Source organism: Arachis stenosperma, chromosome 6 (genome assembly GCF_014773155.1).
Source record: "Arachis stenosperma cultivar V10309 chromosome 6, arast.V10309.gnm1.PFL2, whole genome shotgun sequence".
NCBI classification, from domain to species: domain Eukaryota; kingdom Viridiplantae; phylum Streptophyta; class Magnoliopsida; order Fabales; family Fabaceae; genus Arachis; species Arachis stenosperma.
The window spans coordinates 52065256-52081197 of record NC_080382.1 but is presented as its reverse complement, the minus strand read 5'-3'; positions in this window follow the sequence as shown (position 1 = coordinate 52081197).

Genomic DNA, 15942 nt, shown 5'->3' with positions numbered 1-15942 from the left:
TGAACTTCATAAGGAGGTATTTGGTGAAATGACGACAGAGAGGTCGTTGATTGTTTTTCTTCCGAGGATGATGTTGTAAGCGGTGGAGTCTTTAAGGACCACGAACCCAGATAGGATTGCCTTCCTTTAGTTTGCCGTCCCTATGGTGAGGAGAAGGACAATGGAACCGTCTAATTTGAGGAAGTTGTCTCCGAGTTCAGTGACTCCGTTGCGGTGTGTCTGTAGATTGTCGTTGCGGAGTTTGAGCTTGTCGAAGGCTCCTCTGAAAAGAATGTTAGAATATGCTCCTGTATCCACCAATATTCTTCTGACTAGCCCGGTCCCGATCTTTGCCGAGATGACAAAGGGGACGTCTTCCACTGAGGTGCCTTGTTGGCAGTCCTCGGGGGAGAATATTATCGCCTTACCGGTGGTGGTGGTTGGAGTTTGGTTTTTGGCTGCCAAGACCTTGAGATCTTTCTTGAGTGCTGATTTCAATTTACCCGGGGTGTCTTTGCCTGTGATGACATTTATGATTATGGTCGGGTCTGTCTCTAGACTTTCCTTAGGGGGTTATTGATGAGCGGATAATTTATACACTTTTTGGCATTGTTTTTAGTATGTTTTTAGTATGTTTTAGTTAGTTTTTATTATATTTTTATTAGTTTTTAGTTAAAATTCACTTTTCTGGACTTTATTATGAGTTTGTGTGTTTTTCTGTGATTTCAGGTATTTTCTGGCTGAAATTGAGGGACCTGAGCAAAAATCTGATTCAGAGGCTGAAAAGGACTGCAGATGCTGTTGGATTCTGACCTCCTTACACTCGAACTAGATTTTCTGGAGCTACAGAAGCCCAATTGGCGCGCTCTCAATTGCGTTAGAATGTAGACATCCTGGGCTTTCCAGAAATGTATAATAGTCCATATGTTTCCCGAGATTTGATGGCCCAAACCAGCGTTCCAAATCAGCTCAAAACTGCCCGGCGTTAAATGCCAGAACTGGCACAAGAATGGGAGTTAAACGCCCAAACTGGCACAAAAGCTGGCATTTAACTCCAAGAAAAGTCTCTACACAGGAAAGCTTCAATGCTCAGCCCAAGCACACACCAAGTGGGCCTGGAAGTGGATTTTTATGTCATTTACTCATCTTTGTAAACCCTAAGCTACTAGTTCTCTACAAATAGGACCTTTCACTATTATATTTTCATCTTTAGATCTTTGAGTCTTTTGATCACGTTTTGGGAGCTGGCCTCACGGCCATGCCTGAACCTTGTTCTTATGTATTTTCAACGGTGGAGTTTCTACACACCATAGATTAAGGTGTGGAGCTCTGCTATACCTCGAGTATTAATGCAATTACTATTGTTCTTCTATTCAATTCAGCTTATTCTTGTTCTAAGATATTCATTTGCACCCAAGAACATGATGAATATGATGATTATGTGACGCTCATCATCATTCTCACTTATGAACGTGTGCCTGACAACCACTTCTGTTCTACAAGCAAACAAGGCTTGAATGTGTATCTCTTGGATTCCTTAATCAGAATCTTCGTGGTATAAGCTAGAATTGATGGCGGCATTCAAGAGAATCCGGAAAATCTAAACCTTGTCTGTGGTATTCTGAGTGGGATTCAATGATTGAATGACTGTGACGAGGTTCAAACTCCTGAAGGTTGGGCGTTAGTGACAGACGCAAAAGAATCAATGGATTCTATTCCAACCTGATTGAGAACCGACAGATGATTAGCCGTGCTGTGACAGAGCACGTTGAACATTTTCACTGAGAGGACGGGGCTGTAGCCACTGACAACGGTGATGTCCAACATATAACTTGCCATGGAAAGGAGTAAGAAGGATTGGATGAAGACAGTAGGAAAGCAGAGAAGCTAAGAGAAGCTAAAGCACAACTCTCTATAGAGGATCTAACAGAAATCTTCAAAGAAGAAGATATGGCAGCCGAAAACAACAACAATGCCAACAATGCATGGAAGGTGCTGGGTGACTTTACTACACCTACTCCCGACTTCTATGGGAGAAGCATCTCTATCCCTGCCATTGGAGCAAACAACTTTTAGCTTAAGCCTCAATTAGTTTCTCTAATGCAACAGAATTGCAAGTTCCATGGACTTCCATTGGAAGATCCTCATCAGTTTTTAGCTGAATTCTTGCAAATCTTTGACACTGTCAAGACCAATGGGGTTGACCCTGAGGTCTACAGACTTATGCTATTCCCTTTTGCTGTAAGAGACAGAGCTAGGATATGGTTGGACTCACAACCTAAAGAAAGCCTGAACTCTTGGGAAAAGCTAGTCAATGCCTTCCTGGCAAAGTTCTTTCCACCTCAAAAATTGAGTAAGCTTAGAGTGGAAGTCCAAACCTTCAGACAGAAGGAAGGTGAATTCCTCTATGAAGCTTGGGAAAGATACAAACAATTGATCAGAAAGTGTCCCTCTGACATGCTTTCTGAATGGAGCATCATAGGTATCTTCTATGATGGTCTGTCTAAACTGTCCAAGATGTTATTGGACGGCTCTGCTGGAGGATCTCTTCATCTGAAGAAGACGCCTGCAGAAGGTCAAGAACTCATTGAAATGGTTGCAAATAACCAATTCATGTACACTTCTGAAAGGAATCCTGTGAACAATGGGACGAATCAGAAGAAAGGAGTTCTTGAGATTGATACTCTGAATGCCATACTGGCTCAGAACAAAATATTGACTCAGCAAGTCAATATGATTTCTCAAAGTCTGTCTGGAATGCAAGCTGCACCAGGCAGTTCTAAGGACGCTTCATCTGAAGAAGAAGCTTATGATCCTGAGAACCCTTCAATGGAAGAGGTGAATTACATGAGAGAACCCTATGGAAACACCTATAATCCTTCATGGAGAAATCATCCAAATCTCTCATGAAAGGATCAACAGAGACCTCAACAAGGTTTCAACAACAATAATGGTGGAAGAAACAGGTTTAGCAATGGCAAGCCTTTTCCATCATCTTCTCAGCAACAGACAGAGAATTCTAAGTAGAGCCACTCTGACTTAGCAACCATGGTCTCTGATCTAATCAAAACCACTCAGAGTTTCATGACTGAAACAAGGTCCTCCATTAGAAACTTGGAGGCACAAGTGGGACAGCTGAGTAAGAAAGTTACTGAACTCCCTCCTAGTACTCTTCCAAGCAATACAGAGGAGAATCCAAAAGGAGAGTGTAAGGCTATTAACATGGCCGAATTTGGAGAGGAGGAAGAGGCAGTGAGCGCCACTGAGGAAGACCTCAATTGACGTCCACTGGCCTCCAATGAGTTCCCTAATGAGGAACCATGGGAATCTGAGGCTCACACTGAGATCATAGAGATTCCATTGGATTTACTTCTGCCATTCATGAGCTCTGATGAGTATTCTTCCTCTGAAGAGGATGAAGATGTCACTGAAGAGCAAGTTGCTAAATACCTTGGAGCAATCATGAAGCTAAATGACAAGTTATTTGGTAATGAGACTTGGGAGAACGAACCTATTTTGCTCACCAAAGAACTGGATGACTTGACTGGGCAGATATTACCTCAAAAGAGACAGGATCCTGGGAAGTTTTCAATACCTTGTACCATAGGCACCATGACCTTTGAGAAGGCTCTGTGTGACCTAGGGTCAAGCATAAACCTCATGCCTCTCTTTGTAATAGAGAAGCTAGGGATCTTTGAGATGCAAGCTGCAAGAATCTCACTAGAGATGGTAGACAATTCAAGAAAACAAGCTTATGGACTTGTAGAGGATGTTCTGGTAAAGGTTGAAGACCATTACATCCCTGCTGATTTCATAGTCCTAGAGACTGGGAAGTGCATGGATGAATCCATCATCCTTGGCAGACCCTTCCTAGCCACAGCAAAGGCTGTGATTGATGTGGACAGAGGAGAATTGATCATTCAAGTGAATGAAGAATCCTTTGTGTTTAAGGCTCAAGGATATCCCTCTGTTACCATGGAGAGGAAGCATGAAGAGCTTCTCTCAAAACAGAGCCAAACAGAGCCCCCACAGTCAAACTCTAAGTTTGGTGTTGGGAGGCCACAACCAACTTCTAAGTTTGGTGTTGAACCCCCACATTCAAACTCTAAGTTTGGTGTTGGGAGGTTCCAACATTGCTCTGAGTATCTGTGAGGCTCCATGAGAGCCCACTGTCAAGCTACTGACATTAAAGAAGCGCTTGTTGGGAGGCAACCCAATGTTATATTTATCTATTTCCCTTTGTTATTTTATGTTTTCTGTAGGTTGATGATCATGTGAAGTCACAAAATCAATTAAAAAAGCAAAAACAGAATGAAAAATAGAAAGAAAAATAGCACATCCTGGAGGAAAACTTGCTGGCGTTTAAACGCCAGTGAAGACAGCAAATGGGCGTTTAACGCCCAGTCTGGCACCATTCTGGGCGTTTAATGCCAGAAAGGGGCACCAGACTGGCGTTTAACGCCAGGAATGGGCAAGAAGCTGGCGTTAAACGCCAGAAATGGGCTGGTGGACGAAATTGTGATCCATATTCTTTTGTACTTGTATGAAATCATTATTGTGGCACCAGTTGAATTCATAACTCCGTTCAACTAACCAGCAAGTGTACTGGGTCGTCCAAGTAATAAACCTTACGCGAGTAAGGGTCGATCCCACAGAGATTGTTGGTATGAAGCAAGCTATAGTCACCTTGTAAATCTCAGTTAAGCAGATTAAATTGGGTTATGGTTTCGAAAATTAATAAAAAGAAGAAATAATAAAAGGGATAGAATACTTATGCAGATTCATTGGTGGAAATTTCAGATAAGCGAATGGAGATGCTGTATGGCTCAAGAACGCCTACTTTCCTACTGCTTCAACTCAATCCTTCTTACTCCTTTCCATGGCAAGCTGTGTATAGGGATTCACCGTTCGACGATGGCTACTTTTAATCCTCTCGGGGAAATGGTCCTCTGCGGCTGTCACTCGCATGGCTAATCGTTTGGAGGCATCACACTGGCCGAAGGCTACATCCCATCCTCGCAGTGAAAACTACGCTCACGCGCTCTGTCACAGCACGGCTAATCACTGGTTGGTTCCCGCTCCTACTGGAATAGAATCCCTTGATTCTTTTGCGTCTGTCACTAACGCCCAGCACTTGCAAGTTTGAAGCACGTCACAGTCATTCATTACCGGAATCCTACTCGGAATACCACAGACAAGGTTAGACTTTCCGGATTCCCAGGATCCTACTCGGAATACCACAGACAAGGTGAGACTTTCCGGATCCTCATGAATGCCGCCATCTATCTAGCTTATACCACGAAGATTCTGTTGGGGAATCTAAGAGATACACATTCTAGCTCTGTTGCATGTAGAATGTAGGTGGTTGTCAATCACGTGTGTTCATAGGTGAGAATGATGATGAGCGTCACATAATCATCACATTCATCATGTTCTTGTGTGCGAATGAATATCTTGGAATAAAAATAAAAGAAGATAGAATTGCATTAATACTTGAGGTACAGCAGAGCTCTACACCCTTAATCTATGGTGTGCAGAAACTCCACCGTTGAAAATACATAAGTAAAAGGTTCAGGCATGGCCGAATGGCCAGCCCCCATGATCTGAGAACTATGCGTCCCAAGATGCTCTTTAGATCTAAAGTGATCAAAAGATGTCTAACACAATAGTTAAATGTTCTATTTATAATAAACTAGCTCCTAGGGTTTACATGAGTAAGTAATTGATGCATAAATCCACTTCCGGGGCCCACTTGGTGTATGCTTGGGCTGAGCTTGATCAATCCACGAGCTGAGGCTTCTCTTGGAGTTGAACTCCGAGTTATGACGTGTTTTGGGCGTTCAACTCCGGATCATGACGTTTTTCTGGCGTTTAACTCCAGACGGCAGCATGTACTTGGCGTTCAACGCCAAGTTATGTCGTCAATTTCCGAATAAAGTATGGACTATTATATATTGCTGGAAAGCCCTGGATGTCTACTTTCCAACGCCGTTGAGAGCGCGCCAGTTGGAGTTCTGTAGCTCCAGAAAATCCATTTTGAGTGCAGGGAGATCAGATTCCAACAGCATCAGCAGTCCTTTTGTCAGCCTTTTTCAGAGTTTTGCTCAAGTCCCTCAATTTCAGCCAGAAATTACCTGAAATCACAGAAAAACACACAAACTCATAGTAAAGTCCAGAAATGTGAATTTAGCATAAAAACTAATGAAAACATCCCTAAAAGTAGCTTGAACTTACTAAAAACTACCTAAAAACAATGCCAAAAAGCGTATAAATTATCCACTCATCACAACACCAAACTTAAATTGTTGCTTGTCCCCAAGCAACTGAAAATAAAATAGGATAAAAAGAAGAGAATATACTATAAATTCCAGAATATCAATGAATATTAATTATAATTAGATGAGCGGGACTTGTAGCTTTTTGCTTCTGAACAGTTTTGGCATCTCACTTTTTCCTTTGAAGTTCAGAATGATTGGCTTCTCTAGGAACTTAGAATTTCGGATGATGTTATTGACTTTCCTAGTTAAGCATGTTAATTCTTGAACACAGCTACTTATGAGTCTTGGCTGTGGCCCTAAGCACTTTGTTTTCCAGTATTACCACCGGATACATAAATGCCACAGACACATGACTGGGTGAACCTTTTCAGATTGTGACTCAGCTTTGCTAGAGTCCCCAGTTAGTGGTGTCCAGAGCTCTTAAGCACACTCTTTTGCTTTGGATCACGACTTTAACCACTCAGTCTCAAGCTTTTCACTTGGACCTTCATGACACAAGCACATGGTTAGGGACAGCTTGATTTAGCCGCTTAGGCCTGGATTTTATTTCCTTGGGCCCTCCTATCCATTGATTCTCAAAGCCTTGGATCCTTTTTACCCTTGCCTTTTGGTTTTAAGGGCTATTGGCTTTTTCTACTGCTCCTTCTTTTTCTTTCTATTTTTTTTCGCAAGCTTCTTCTTTTTCACTGCTTTTTCTTGCTTCAAGAATCAATTTCATAATTTTTCAGATCATCAATAACATTTCTCTTTGTTCATCATTCTTTCAAGAGCCAACAATTTTAACATTCATAAACAACAAGATCAAAAATATGCACTGTTCAAGCATTCATTCAGAAAACAAAAAGTATTGTCACCACATCAATATAATTAAATTAAATTCAAGGATAAATTCGAAATTCATGTACTTCTTGTTCTTTTGAATTAAAACATTTTTCATTTAAGAGAGGTGAAGGATTAATGGATTTTATTCATAGCTTTAAGGCATGGTTACATACTAATGATCATGAAATAAAGACACAAAACATAGATAAACACAATATTAAAAACCGAAAGCAGAAAGAAATAAGAACAAGGAATGAGTCCACCTCTAGTGGCGTCTTCTTCTTGAAGGTCCAACAATGTCCTTAAGCTCTTCTATGTCCCTTCCTTGCCTTTGTTGCTCCTCCCTCATTGCTCTTTGATCTTCTCTTATTTCTTGGAGAATGATGGAGTGCTCATGATGTTCCACCCTTAATTGTTCCACATTGTGGTTTAAATCTTCTAAGGAGGTGTTGAGTTGCTCCCAATAGTTGTTGGGAGGAAAGTGCATCCCTTGAGGCATCTCAGGGATTTCTTGATGATGAGCTTCCTCATGCATCTCTTGAGAACCGTGAGGGGCTTCTCTTGCTTGCTCCATCCTCTTCTTGGTGATGGGCTTATCCTCTTCAATGAGGATGTCTCCTTCTATGATAACTCCAGCTGAGTAACACAGATGGAAAATAAGGTGAGGAAAAGCTAGCCGTGCCATGGGTGAGGACTTGTCGGCTATTTGTAGATTTCATTGGAGATGACCTCATGAACTTCTACTTCCTCTCCAATCATGATGGCATGAATCATGATGGCCCGATCCACAGTAACTTCAGATCGGTTGCTAGTAGGAATGATGGAGCGTTGAATGAACTCCAACCATCCTCTAGCCACAGGCTTGAGGTCCAGCCTTCTTAGTTGGACTGGCTTGCCTTTGGAGTCTCTCTTCCACTGAGCTCCTTCCACACAAATGTCCATAAAGACTTGGTCCAACTTTTGATTAAAGTTGACCCTTCTAGTGTAGGAGCTTTCATCTTCTTGCATCATGGGCAAGTGAAACGCCAACCTCACATTTTCCGGACTAAAATCTAAGTATTTCCCCCGAACCATTGTGAGATAATTCTTTGGATTCGGGTTCATACTTTGATCATGGTTCCTAGTGATCCATGCATTGGCATAGAACTCTTGAACCATTAAGATTCCGACTTGTTGCATGGGGTTGGTTAAGACTTCCCAACCTCTTCTTTGGACTTCATGTCGGATCTCCGGATACTCATTTTTCTTGAGCTTGAAAGGGACCTCGGGGATCACCTTCTTCTTTGCCACAACATCATAGAAGTGGTCTTGATGGCTCTTGGAGATGAATCTTTCCATCTCCCATAACTCGGAGGTGGAAGCTTTTGTCTTTTCTTTTCCTTTTCTAGAGGATACTCCGGCCTTAGGTGCCATTGATGGTAATGGAAAAACAAAAAGCTTATGCTTTTACCACACCAAAATTAAAATATTGCTCGCCCTCGAGCAAGAGAAGAAAGAAGAGAAGGAGAAGAAGAAGAGAAGATGGTAGAGAGGGAGAGGTGAAGGTTAGGCTAAGTGAAGAAGGAAGGGTTGTGTTGTGTGAAAATGAAGTAGAATGGAAGGGTATTTATAGGGAGAGGGGGTAGTTTGTATTCGGCCATTTAGGGTGGGAATGGGTGGGAATTTGGTTTGAATTTTTGAAGGTAGGTGGGGTTTATGGGGAAGAGTGGATGGATGTGAGTGGTGAAGAGTGTTGGGAAGTGTGGCATGGGGAATAGGAGAGTGTGATTAGGATTAAAAGGTAAGGTGGGAATATGTTAGGTGGGGATCCTGTGGGGTCCATAGATCCTGAGGTGATCCTGTGGGGTCTACAGATCCTGAGGTGTCAAGGAATTCCATCCCTGCACCAAATAGGCATGTAAAATGCCTTTGCACACCATTCTGGCATTTAAACGCCCATTGGTGCACATTCTGGGCGTTCAACGCCCATGTAAAGCATGTTTCTGGTGTTGAACGCCAGTTTCATGCTTGTTACTGGCGTTCAGCGCCAGCTTTTCTTCTCTGGGCACATTCCTGGCGTTCAGCGCCAGAATGTTGCTTGTTTCTGGTGTTCAGCGCCAGAATGGTGCTCTGTTCTGGCGTTGAACGCCGGCCAGATGCACCTTACTGGCGTTGAACGCCAGCCTGTGCGTCCTCCAGGGTGCGAATTTTTTTCTTCTGCTGTTTTTGATTCTGTTTTTAATTTTTATGATTTTTTTTTGTGACTCCTCATGATCATGTACCTAATAAAACACAAAATAACAATAAAATAGAATAAAATAAAAATTAGATAAATAAAATTGGGTTGCCTCCCAACAAGCGCTTCTTTAATGTCAATAGCTTGACAGTGGCTCTCATGGAGCCACAAGGAGATCAGGTCAATGTTGTATAGTTGCCCACACCAAACTTAGAGTTTGGATATGGGATCTTAACACCAAACTTAGAGTTTGGTTGTGGCCTCCCAACACCAAACTTAGAGTTTGACTGTGGGGGCTCTTCTTGACTCTGAACTGAGAGAAGCTCTTCATGCTTACTCTCTTTTGTCACAGAGGGATGGCCATGTGCCTTAAACACAAGGTAGTCCCCATTCAATTGAAGGACTAATTCTCCTCTGTTGACATCTATCACAGCTTCTGCTGTGGCTAGGAAAGGTCTTCCAAGGATGATGCATTCATCCTCTTCCTTCCTAGTGTCTAAGATTATGAAATCAGCAGAGATGTAAAGGTCTTCAACCTTTACTAACACGTCCTCTACTATTCCATAAGCTTGTCTCAATGACTTGTCTGCCAATTGTAATGAGAACAAGGCAGGTTGTACCTCAATGATCCCCAGCTTCTCCATTACAGAGAGTGGCATAAGATTTATCCCTGACCCCAGATCACACAGAGCTTTTGCAAAGTTCATGGTGCCTATGGTTCAAGGTATTAAGAACTTGCCAGGATCTTATTTCTTTTGAGGTAGAGTTTTCTGAATCCAAGAATCCAGTTCACTAATGAGCAAGGGAAGTTCACTTTCCCAGGTCTCATTACCAAACAACTTGGCATTTAGCTTCATGATAGCTCCTAAGTATTGAGCAACTTGCTCTCCAGTCACATCTTCATCCTCTTCAGAGGAAGAATAGTCTTCAGAGCTCATGAATGGCAGAAGGAGATTTAATGGAATCTCTATGGTCTCTATATGAGCCTCAGATTCCTTTGGATCCTTAATAGGAAACTCCTTCTTGCTTGAGGGACGTCCCAAGAGGTCTTCCTCACTAGGATTTTCGTCCTCCTCCTCCCTTGTGCATTCGGCCATGTTGATCACATCAATGGCCTTGCACTCTCCTTTTGGATTCTCTTCTGTATTACTTGGGAGAATACTGGGAGGAGTTTCAATGACTTTCTTACTCAGCTGGCCCACTTGTGCCTCCAAATTTCTAATGGAGGATCTTGTTTCATTCATGAAACTGAAAGTGGCCCTTGACAGATCAAAGACTGTATTGGCTAAATTAGAAGTGTTTTATTCAGAATTCTCTGTCTGTTGCTGAGAAGATGATGGATATGGCTTACTATTACTCAGCCTATTGCGTCCACCATTGTTAAAACCTTGTTGAGGTTTTTGTTGATCCTTCCATGAGAAATTTGGATGATTTCTCCATGATGAGTTATAGGTGTTTCCATAAGGTTCACCCATGTAATTAACCTCTGCCATGGCAGGGTTCTCAGGATCATAAGCTTCTTCAGAGGTTGCCTCTTTAGTACTGTTGGATGCATGTTGCCATCCATTCAGATTTTGAGAGATCATGTTGACCTGTTGAGTCAACACTTTGTTCTGAGCCAATATGGCATTCAGAGCATCAATTTCAAGAACTCCTTTCTTTTGAGGTACCCCATTATTCACGGAATTCCTCTCAGAAGTGTACATGAATTGGTTGTTTGTAACCATGTCAATGAGTTCTTGAGCCTCTTCAGGTGTTTTCTTTAGGTGAATAGATCCACCTGCAGAATGGTCCAATGACATTTTCGAAAATTCAGAGAGGCCATAATAGAATATATCTAATATGGTCCATTCTGAAAACATGTCAGATGGACACCTTTTGGTCAGCTGCTTGTATCTTTCCCAGGCTTCATAGAGGGATTCACCATCTTTTTATTTGAAGGTTTGAACATCCACTCTCAGCTTGCTCAACTTTTGAGGAGGAAAGAATTTATCCAAGAAGGCAGTGACCAGCTTATCCCAGGAGTCCAGGCTATCCTTAGGTTGTGAATCCAACCATATTCTAGCTCTGTATCTTACAGCAAAAGGGAAAAGCATGAGTCTGTAGACTTCAGGATCAACTCCATTCGTCTTTACAGTCTCACAGATCTGCAAGAACTCAGTTAAAAACTGATAAGGATCTTCAGATGGAAGTCCATAAAACTTGCAGTTTTGTTGCATTAATGCAACTAGCTGAGGTTTCAGCTCAAAGTTATTGGCTCCAATGGCAGGAATGGAGATGCTTCTTCCATCAAACTTGGACGTTGGCTTTGTGAAGTCACCAAGCATTCTCCTTGCATTATTATTATTATTTTCGGCTGCCATCTCCTTCTCTTGTTCGAAAATTTCTGAAAGGTTGTTTCTGGATTGTTGTAATTTAGCTTCTCTTAATTTTCTCTTCAGAGTCCTTTCGGGTTTTGGATCAATTTCAATAAGAGTGTCTTTATCCTTGTTCCTGCTCATATGAAAGAGAAGAAAACAAGAAAAGAAGAGGAATCCTCTATGTCACAGTATAGAGATTCCTTTATGTTAGTAGAAGAAGAAGGGGGTAGATGAATGAAGAAGGAGATTCGGATTTTTGGATGAAGAAAGGTGAAGAGAAGTGTTAGTAATTAAATAATTAAATAGAAGAAGAAAAGAGAAGGGAGATTTCGAAAATCATTTTGAAAAAGGGGTTAGTAATTTTCGAAAATTAAAGATAAAATATAATTGAAATTAAAATTTAAAACAATTAGTTAATTAAAAAGAATTTTTGAAAAAGGGGTGAGATATTTTCGAAAATTAGAGAGGGAAAAGTAGTTAGGTGGTTTTGAAAAAGATAAGAAACAAACAAAAAGTTAGTTAGTTGATTGAAAAAGATTTGAAATCAAATCTGAAAAGATAAGAAGATAAGAAGTTAGATAAGATATTTTGAAATCAAATTTTGAAAAAGATAAAATTTTTGAAAAAGATAAGATAAAAGATAAAAAGATTTAATTCAAAAATTTTGAAATTATTTACTTCACTAACAAGAAACTATAAGATAAGATTCTAGAACTTAAAGATTGAACCTTTCTTAACAAGAAAGTAACAAACTTCAAATTTTTGAACCAATCACATTAATTATTAGTGAATTTTCGAAAATATGATGTAAAGATAAGGAAAAGATTTTGAAAATAATTTGAAAAATATTTTTGAAATTTTCGAAAAATAGAAAAAAAAATGAAAAAGATATGATTTTTGAAAAAGATTTTGAAAAGATAAGATTTTTAAAATTTGAAATTTTGACTTGACTTGTAAGAAACAACTAATTTTGAAAATTTTTGACTAAGTCAACTCAAATTTTCGAAAATTTGGAGGGAAATAAGGAAAAGATATTTTTTTTTATTTTTGAATTTTTTATGAGGAGAGAGAAAAACACAAACATGACCCAAAACATAAAAATTTTGGATCAAAACACAAAATGCATGCAAGAACACTATGAATGTCAAGATGAACACCAAGAACACTTTGAAGATCATGATGAACATCAAGAACATATTTTTGAAAATTTTTGATGCAAAGAAAACATGCAAGACACCAAACTTAGAAATCTTTAATGCGTGGACTCTAACAAACGAAAAATGCACATGAAAAACAACAAACAACACAAAACAAGAAAACATCAAGATCAAACAAGAAGACTTACCAAGAACAACTTGAAGATCATGAAGAACACTATGAATGCATGGAATTTTCGAAAAAAATGCAAGAAAAAATTTTAAAGCATGCAATTGACACCAAACTTAAAAATTGACTCAAGACTCAAACAAGAAACACAAAATATTTTTGGTTTTTTATGATTTTATGATTTTTTAGTATTTTTATTATTTTTTTTCAAAAATTATATTAAAAAAACGAAAATAATAAAAAAAATATTTTTGAAAGATTTTAGAAAACTTTTTGAAAAGAAAATTACCTAATCTGAGCAACAAGATGAACCGTCAGTTGTCCATACTCGAACAATCCCCGGCAACGGCACCAAAAACTTGGTGTACGAAATTGTGATCCATATTCTTTTGTACTTGTATGAAATCATTATTGTGGCACCAGTTGAATTCACAACTCCGTTCAACTAACCAGCAAGTGTACTGGGTCGTCCAAGTAATAAACCTTACGCGAGTAAGGGTCGATCCCACAGAGATTGTTGGTATGAAGCAAGCTATGGTCACCTTGTAAATCTCAGTTAAGCAGATTAAATTGGGTTATGGTTTCGAAAATTAATAAAAAGAAGAAATAATAAAAGGGATAGAATACTTATGCAGATTCATTGGTGGAAATTTCAGATAAGCGAATGGAGATGCTGTATGGCTCAAGAACGCCTACTTTCCTACTGCTTCAACTCAATCCTTCTTACTCCTTTCCATGGCAAGCTGTGTATAGGGATTCACCGTTCGACGATGGCTACTTTTAATCCTCTCGGGGAAATGGTCCTCTGCGGCTGTCACTCGCATGGCTAATCGTTTGGAGGCATCACACTGGCCGAAGGCTACATCCCATCCTCGCAGTGAAAACTACGCTCACGCGCTCTGTCACAGCACGACTAATCACTGGTTGGTTCCCGCTCCTACTGGAATAGAATCCCTTGATTCTTTTGCGTCTGTCACTAACGCCCAGCACTTGCAAGTTTGAAGCACGTCACAGTCATTCATTACCGGAATCCTACTCGGAATACCACAGACAAGGTTAGACTTTCCGGATTCCCAGGATCCTACTCGGAATACCACAGACAAGGTGAGACTTTTCGGATCCTCATGAATGCCGCCATCTATCTAGCTTATACCACGAAGATTCTGTTGGGGAATCTAAGAGATACACATTCTAGCTCTGTTGCATGTAGAACGTAGGTGGTTGTCAATCACGTGTGTTCATAGGTGAGAATGATGATGAGCGTCACATAATCATCACATTCATCATGTTCTTGTGTGCGAATGAATATCTTGGAATAAGAATAAAAGAAGATAGAATTGCATTAATACTTGAGGTACAGCAGAGCTCTACACCCTTAATCTATGGTGTGCAGAAACTCCACCGTTGAAAATACATAAGTAAAAGGTTCAGGCATGGCCGAATGGCCAGTCCCCATGATCTGAGAACTATGCGTCCCAAGATGCTCTTTAGATCTAAAGTGATCAAAAGATGTCTAACACAATAGTTAAATGTTCTATTTATAATAAACTAGCTCCTAGGGTTTACATGAGTAAGTAATTGATGCATAAATCCACTTCCGGGGCCCACTTGGTGTATGCTTGGGCTGAGCTTGATCAATCCACGAGCTGAGGCTTCTCTTGGAGTTGAACTCCGAGTTATGACGTGTTTTGGGCGTTCAACTCCGGATCATGACGTTTTTCTGGCGTTTAACTCCAGACGGCAGCATGTACTTGGCGTTCAACGCCAAGTTATGTCGTCAATTTCCGAATAAAGTATGGACTATTATATATTGCTGGAAAGCCCTGGATGTCTACTTTCCAACGCCGTTGAGAGCGCGCCGTTTAAAGTTTTGCAGCTCCAGAAAATCCATTTTGAGTGCAGGGAGATCAGATTCCAACAGCATCAGCAGTCCTTTTGTCAGCCTTTTTCAGAGTTTTGCTCAAGTCCCTCAATTTTAGCCAGAAATTACCTGAAATCACAGAAAAACACACAAACTCATAGTAAAGTCCAGAAATGTGAATTTAGCATAAAAACTAATGAAAACATCCCTAAAAGTAGCTTGAACTTACTAAAAACTACCTAAAAACAATGCCAAAAAGCGTATAAATTATCCGCTCATCATGGGCACCAGCCCGGTGTTTAACGCCAGGATTGGCAAAAAGAGCATTTTTGCTCGCCACTTGGTGCAGGGATGAATTATCCTTGACACCTCAGGATCTGTGGACCCCACAGGATCCCCACCTATCCCACCATTCTCTCTCTCTTCTTCACCCATTCACCAATCACCTCAACACCTCTTCCCCAAAAACCCCTCACCTATCAAATCCCACCATTCTCTTCACCACTCACATCCATCCTTCATAAAACCCCACCTACCTCACCATTCAAATTCAAACCACTTTCCCTCCCAACCCACCCATAATGGCCGAACCATACACCCCCTCTCCACTCCTATATAAACCCATCTTCACCCCCTCCTTTTCACACATCATAAACACTACTTCTCCCCCTTGGCCAAAAACACAAAACCCACCTCCATCTCCTCTATTTCTTCTTCTTCTACTCTCTTCTTTCTTCTTTTGCTCGAGGACGAGCAAACCTTCTAAGTTTGGTGTGGTAAAAGCATTGCTTTTTTGTTTTTCCATAACCATTTATGGCATCTAAGGCCGGAGAAACCTCTAGAAAGAGGAAAGGGAAGGCAAAAGCTTCCACCTCCGAGTTATGGGAGATGGATAGATTCATCTCAAGGGTGCATCAAGACCACTTCTATGAAGTTGTGGCCATGAAGAAGGTAATCCCCGAGGTCCCTTTCAAACTCAAAAAGAGTGAATATCCAGAGATCCGACATGAGATCCAAAGAAGAGGTTGGGAAGTTCTTACCAACCCCATTCAACAAGTCGGAATCTTAATGGTTCAAGAGTTCTATGCCAATGCATGGATC